Genomic DNA, 7,374 nt, shown 5'->3' on the forward strand with positions numbered 1-7,374 from the left:
CAGATAACAATTGGGATGTCCCTTAGGATACCTACCTCTGTTTCTACGAAAGTCCTTGTTTCCCTTCCATCACTAGGGGCTTGTCCAGATGACGGAAAGGAAAGCTATTGAAGGATAATTCCCTGTGCAGACACACCAGAACAGGAGGAAAAAAAGTCACCAAATTTCAGAATAATTAGTGAAGCAGAGAAACCCAAACTACAGCCCCTGTGCTACATGTGGAGACAATGCATCATAACATTTACACTTTTTTTAGACCTATACACTCAAAGTTTACACATCCATTGCCTTTGTTAATACTCCGCAGCAAATGTGTAGGCTTGACCTCAGTAGGAACTATGTTATAAAGCTTTTGCAGACAAATAGGGTAACGTGATGAAACGGTCACTGGAAACTATTGCAAACACACTCACTTTGCAGATAAATCAAGTGAGATTTTGCTTTAACTGAATTACTAGATGTTACCACAAAGGCAAACTACACCATACATCAAATGTCAAATTTGGATATGTGGGCGCTTAAATGCACGTGCATCCATTGTCCCCGCAAAGTACATTCATGTCCGTAAAGATTAGGTGGTTTAGTGCCAGTTTGCATAGGCAGAGATTTTGGAGACTTAATGGTACTGTTTTTACTGTCCCTCCTTGTACTGCTGCAGTCGCCCTGGGCTAAATTCTCTGTAAAGAACATCTCCACAATGGAGATTTAATGAACTTATTCCACTCTAATCAAGGCAGAAATTTGACTGTTACAGTAAACTGGTGGATCTGCCTGTGGGACAGTTTGTCACTAGGGTTTATTTTGCAGTTGTTCTGATCCCTGGGCCTCTGAGGAAAAGGAAAAGAATAATAGTTTTAGAAAACTAAAAATTAGGTGAAATTGCTTTTCTGCGTGCAGTGATATAATTGCTACAAAGGTAGAGCATCTCAGGACCTGCCCTGGCTAGAAATGGAGTGATATTTGTCCCTTCAGAAACCCAGGACTCCCCCCAATATTTGGGTTCCAGGAGCCCCCATTTCTAACCCTTCTTGGTAAGAAGATAGAGAACTGAAACCAGACTCTCTTGAACCCCTCCATTTTTCTGCGATTTCCCAGTGGGTCTAATAATAAAAGGTATCATTTTGGAACCAAGAATTCTAGATTTTTGCATTTCTTTTGGTCTCAGACAAACACGGCTACCATGTACACCCCCAACAGATGGAAGATGCTGAATTTTAGCCGATTTTGGATTTTAAACTTCATTGCAGACCAACAAGAAAGATTTCCTACCTCCCTGCCTGCCATCTGACTCCTGCAGGGAAGAGATCCTACTTGATCTACGCATCAAAGAGCAACTCCACACAACTCACCAAGACACTCGCATGGACCCAGAGGGACAGCCTTCCCCCTCCAGTGGTGAAAACTTAGGAAATAAACTTCATTTTTGCACAATCTATACTTTTCCCTGAGCTGGATAAAGAGCTCATGAGCCCGAAAGCTTGCAGGAAAGGATATTTTTTTTGCAACTTCTCAGTTGGTCTAATAAAAGGTATCATTTTGGACCCAAGAGTTCTAGATTTCTACACCCTTGAAACCCTCCAAGCATTCATTTGCTGGCAGCACACAGGTCCTGGTATGTCATGGGTTAAAGTGACTATGGCAGGCTGGGGCTGTGTTAACGAAGGAGCAAGCAGGGTGGAAAGAGATCTGCTGTGAACTGTATAATCTTTTTGTTATAAACCTACCCTGGAAATGATGAAAAGATACCAGAGAGTGGAAGCAGGAAGACAAAGGGCAGTGATGGATACACACTAAGAGTCCAGCCACAGGGATGCCTGGCTGTAAAGCAGTGTATCCAGAGCCCTAATTGCTAATGACATTACTGTACTATACTGAACAAGGACTCAGCAGCCCTGACACGTTTCCTGCAATCCCATCTGCCAGCATGGGGGTAGGTCATATTCCCCATGCATCCTCCTTTCCCACAACAGCCAGCTGTGTGTTTTCTGGCACACCCTTGATGTCCCTTCAGTCCAGACCAGGGCTGCAGCATGTGCATAGCGCTCAGGTGGCAGCCAAGTTGTACTTCCCAAATGTGAGGCCGGATTGCTCACAGCTGTGCAGCTGGGGGAGCAACTTACACCCATTTTGCACAGCTGTGAGTGCAATGCCAGCAGCCTTCACTGTGCGACCAGAATGGCCCGATAGCCTCTTACAGTGCCCACCACTGCACAGACCAACACAACACACAAGGCAGGAAGCAGTGCAGAATCAGGGCTGGAGCTCTAGCCCCAAGGAGTTCCTCACTCCTTTAGCAACAAATAGCATAGCTATGAGCAAAAGCCCTGAACGCACAACCTGTATGTGTGCGAATGCAGTACTCACACATTGCAGAAAAAGATAGCCACACAGGGATTGATTAATGGGAGTCACAGGGATGGGAGACAAGAGAAACGGATAAGAAAGAGCAAGCCATGACACTATTAGCTTAATGGCATTAAAAGGCGGAAAAAAACAGCCTGTGGGATTTCAGGGTTATTGGATGCTCATGGATTCTCATGGGAACAGGCTTGTGGCCATCTCCCTCCATAGCAACAGGTCCCCGAATCATACACTGATGATTAAAGGACATCTTTAGTAGCCCTTTGCAGGATGGCATCAAAGGTCCAGATCTCTTTGCCTCTTTAGGCAACTAAGTCCACTACCTGGGTGCTGCTGTCCTCCTCAAAGCCTGGCATCTGCAGAGTCTGGCCGTGCAACACCTTTGACAATCGAAGTCAAGGTTCTCCCCTCCCTGGAGAGAGCAGTTTTGCACATCTTATTTTCTCCTTCCCTCCCTCTAGTTTCAGAAGATGGCTGGGGTTTTTTTGTTTTTGCTCAGTGTCAAACTTTGACGACTCTTGGGTTTATTTCCCCGGTAACACACGATCTTGATTCTGCGCAAGCACCTATCACAGGATCTTTGCTGTATCACAGGTCAACAGCTTCTTTGGGAAGCAGCTCAACTCCACCCTCTATCAGTCCCCATCCATTCACAGAGATGCTCTGAAATGATACAAAAAGGGAGTTATTTTTCCCCCACAGTGGAGCTCATTGCCACAAGAAGCTATGGAGGCTGGTAGCTTAACCCAGTTCAAATGGGGATTGGACCAGTTTTTGGAGGAAAGGTCCGTCGGTGGGTATTGAATACGGTAGACAGGGATGCAGCCTCTGAGTCAGAACATCCTACACCCCTCAGTGCTGGAAACGGCCGTGGGAGAGGAACAGGGAGTGGAGTCCTGGACCTGCCCTGTTCACCCTCTGCACCCGTGTGATGCTGGATAGACTTATAATCTGACCCAGTAAACCACAGTTCTTATACCTGCTCCACATCTACATGCAGTCTTGCCATTGTAAATACAAGGATGCAAAAAAAATGAAGAAAAGTCTGCAGGAGGCTTGAGAAGAGTTACAGTCCATCCCAGCAGGGAGGGGAGGTAGGGCATGGCTGCTGCAGCCTCTTCTGCTGAAGGGAGAAGTCTCAGCACACAGCTTTGTGGGCCCAGGTGAAAGAGACTGTGGAGAACAAACCATCAAAGCCATACAAGTTCATTTACTGGTGTCTCGTGACAAATGGCAACATGCTGGAGTTTATGGAGACGGAGCAGCCTGACCTGCTCTTCTTTGATTTCCACAGCAAACCATTTCCTATTTGGTGACTGGATAGGAGACCTCCAGACAAAACCAGCACGCTGCTGGAAGGGGGACTGATGACACCAAAGACATACAGCTCTCTTACATTTTCTTTACTCACATTGCTATATCCTTTACTATCACACAGTGCCCTATACAGCCACTTAATATTGCAGTACCAAAGCAGTTTCAACACACCTGGATTGTGTTGGACTCTCCCATTGTTCAAGTCTCATATCCAGATGAGCAAAATTATTCTGACTGTCAACATGTGAAGTTCTCCTGGAGGAATTCAGAGGGGAAAATTTTGAGAAAAATTGTGGCCTTTCTGACAACACTCAGTGGAAAAGTCAAAATTACTGGTGGGTCAGGGATGTATGTGGTAGCCATGTTGGTCTGAGATGGAAAGAAATGCAAAAAAAGGCTAGAACTCCAAAATGATACCTTTTATTAGACCAATTGAGAAGTTGAAAAAAAAAATTTTTTTCTGCAAGCTTTTGGGCTCATGCTGTCTTCATCCTGCTCAGGGAAAGTTCAAGATGATAAAAGTCCACATAAATGAAAAATGAAGTTTATTTCCTACATATGGGCACTTTTTTTTTTTTTTTTTTTTTACTATCTTGAACTTTCCTTGAGCCTGATGGTGGGTAAGGAGGCTTTGAGCAAAAAACTCTCCAAATTGGGGACCTGAAATTAGGCTTCTAAACATAAACAAAGGAACTGGAGTACAAATAGCTTGGTTTTTAAGAGGGGCCAAATCCATCTGACAGTGACTAGAAAGCAGGTGCTCTAAGGTGCTATATGAAAACTGTTTGATTTTTAAAAGCATCATTTTTAAAGCATCATTACCACTGTAGAGATGAGCAGAGAAAGTGAATCCCAAGACATCATTACTAGTCATGCAAACAAGAGTCCATTCATGTTTAATCTTTCTGGAGTATATCTTGGAACCCGATACATGCATTTATGGCATGATCCTGCTTCCACTGAAGTCAACGGGATCTTTGCCATCAACTTCCCTGGCAGCAGAATGACCCCCTGCAGGGATGCTCTTTTCAGCATGCTTAGTCTCCTCATTGCAGAAGATGCTATTAATGCATGTCCTTTGACTGTGTGCTCTGCTAAGCCACTTCATCTGAACCACGACAGCACAGAAGCATAGAGGTGGTTACGGAGATAAACCCATTTTTGCATCCATAAAACTTATCAGACAGCCTCTAATTACTGCCAAAGCCTGTTTTAAGTGCACTTTACTGTAGAGAAAAATTGAAATTCAAATTTTAAGAAGCAGAAAAAAAAGAATAAGAGTGGGTGATCATTTCTGCGCTTAAAGACTGACAGGCCGGCAGCCTCCAAGACAGAAGAGGGCTTTGTCTGGTCCCGTTTCTGGCACAGAGCAGCTGTCATGTCAGTTTATCCCACACGACCTAGCTAATAATACCACCCTTATCTGCGATGGAAGTTGGAGCGTAGACTCATTGAAAAGCGGGATGCTAGACTCAAGGCAGCCAGCAGTTTGGACAGAGGTCCAACCAGCTGGCACACCAGAGACTTGAGGCTAAGGGATCTGGGAAGCATGAAGGAGCTACACTGTGTGGTCCAATTCAACCTTGCGAAGAATAAAAATGGAAGAGATATTAGGTCAGTTCTTCCCTGCAATATAGGACTGTTGGAGAGGTGCTAATTAATGATGCCTTAGTGCTTGCTGCTTTTCAGACCTGGTGCAATCAGCCCTTTAAAGTTCAGCTGTAACATAATCCCATCTTCCCCCCACCTTGCCTCACCAGGGTGGGATGAAGGAGCAGGGACTCTGATGATCAGAAGTGTGCCCAAGTCTGCAGGCACTGGCAGTACCATCAGTGGGAAAGTCCTTAAAAAACAAACAAATAAATCAGGACCTTAATGTCTAGAGGGGAAGGTGGGGGACTCACACAAGGGACCAAAATGTCAGCAAGTTCCTTAGTGAGATGCGACAGGGAGGGGTTAAGTAGGGGGCCCTGCTCCTGCACCAAGCCCAGGATCTTTGCCAGGAAGCATGCCCTTCCCTCTCTTATAGGTGCTCTGCAGACACCAAATGCTGGCAGTGAGGCCACGTAGCTGTTCTAGCCTGGGTCTGAACATGCACCAATACACAGGCATGAGACAGACTAAAAGTGGTGCTGGCCACATGTTCAGGACTGCAAGAAAGCAACAGCACAAGCTCATTTCCAGTAATTAGGCTGAAGGGTTCTGGGCATCTCAACCCAGTGACGGCTTTCCCTCTCCCCAACTGATGAATGGCCATGTTGGGGCAACCAGCCACCATTCCCACCCAGCATTATTTTGCACACTGCCTTGCTAAAAGGCAAAGAAATATCACTTCACTCCTACATTAGCAGCAGTTCCCACCAGTAGCTCATTCACAGTAAAATATCAAGCTTTGGTTCATTTTGCAAAGCAAGTGCTGAGGCTACTTTTATAGTGACAGTCCAAGCTAGTCTGGGCCTGGAAACACTGAAGGATCAGGCTGGCTCTCCCTAGCAGGTATCATGTGATGCTCACATCTGGGCAGTAGCTCAAGACATGCAGGACCAGGTGCATACACCCCAGCTGGTAGCCCAAGATATGCAGGAGCAGGCTACCACCAAGCACCCTGACCCAAGACATGCAGCACTGGGTGCATACACCCCTGGCCAGTAGCCCAAGACATGCAGAACCATACATCAGAGCTGAAGGTGGGCCTACCAGAAGATATATAATCTTCCATTTCCCTACCCAGACCTGTTCTGAGCTCAGGACCAACACCAAAAGACCAAAAAGAGACTCCAAACAAAGGCGCTTTGCCCATAGCTCCCCTCCACCAAGCACCAACTGCAAATTAAACAGAAAGCAAAGAGTATGACTCAGCCAGCAAAACCACTTGCAAGAAAGCAGGCAGGACAGCCTCCCAGCTCTGCAGTGAACAGGCTGCTTTTATAGTTGCTTCACCTTAGTTGAAGTAGGAGAAGGGGGAGATGACTGTTTCTCGAGTCACCCTCTCCAGCCAGCCTCTGCCCCAAATGAGCCCAGCTGTGCCGCCTCCCTCCTAAGCAGCAGCTTGTCCAGGTGAGCCACATTCTTCCTCTTTCCGGCTCTTACCCCTTCCCAGCTGAGTTGCAGCAAATGACACTGCAAGACTGCAGTGCTTTCCAATGCTGAACTGCAGATAGCAGCCGGTTGGGCAACCCCAGTGCCCTCCCATCAATTCTCCAAGATATCTGGGGCTGGATGCCTAAGGGGCTGTAGGCACAGGCACCTGAGGATGATATTTGCCCGTTATCAGAGAACATGAGAGCACACGTGGGGAGCTGAACCTGTTAGGAGTGCGCGGATGGATGCAGCTATACAGTAGCTCATGTTATCATGCCAAAATTCAAGGCATCCAGCTCCAGGGTGTCACTGGTGCTTGCAAGACTGTCATTTTTGTAGTGATAGCAAGTGCACAACTCAGTCTGCTGTGTTTGCTTGGAGCATGCCTGCCAGTCTGGGCTCCTTGTGAGACCTAGGGCCCTGCCACATATTCAAATTACAGCTGGATAGAAACCAGCTCTAGAGTTGTTACACATTTCCAAGCACTAACTTTGTAGCTGGTTGGCTCTTTTATAGCTGGATGGACATTTTTATGGCATGATAATGAGTTTGCGCATGTGACTGGTCTAAATGTATTGTGCAATTAACCAGTAAATTGTGCAATATATGTAATGT

The sequence above is a fragment of the Alligator mississippiensis genome, chromosome 4 (genome assembly GCF_030867095.1).
Source record: "Alligator mississippiensis isolate rAllMis1 chromosome 4, rAllMis1, whole genome shotgun sequence".
Taxonomy (NCBI): domain Eukaryota; kingdom Metazoa; phylum Chordata; order Crocodylia; family Alligatoridae; genus Alligator; species Alligator mississippiensis.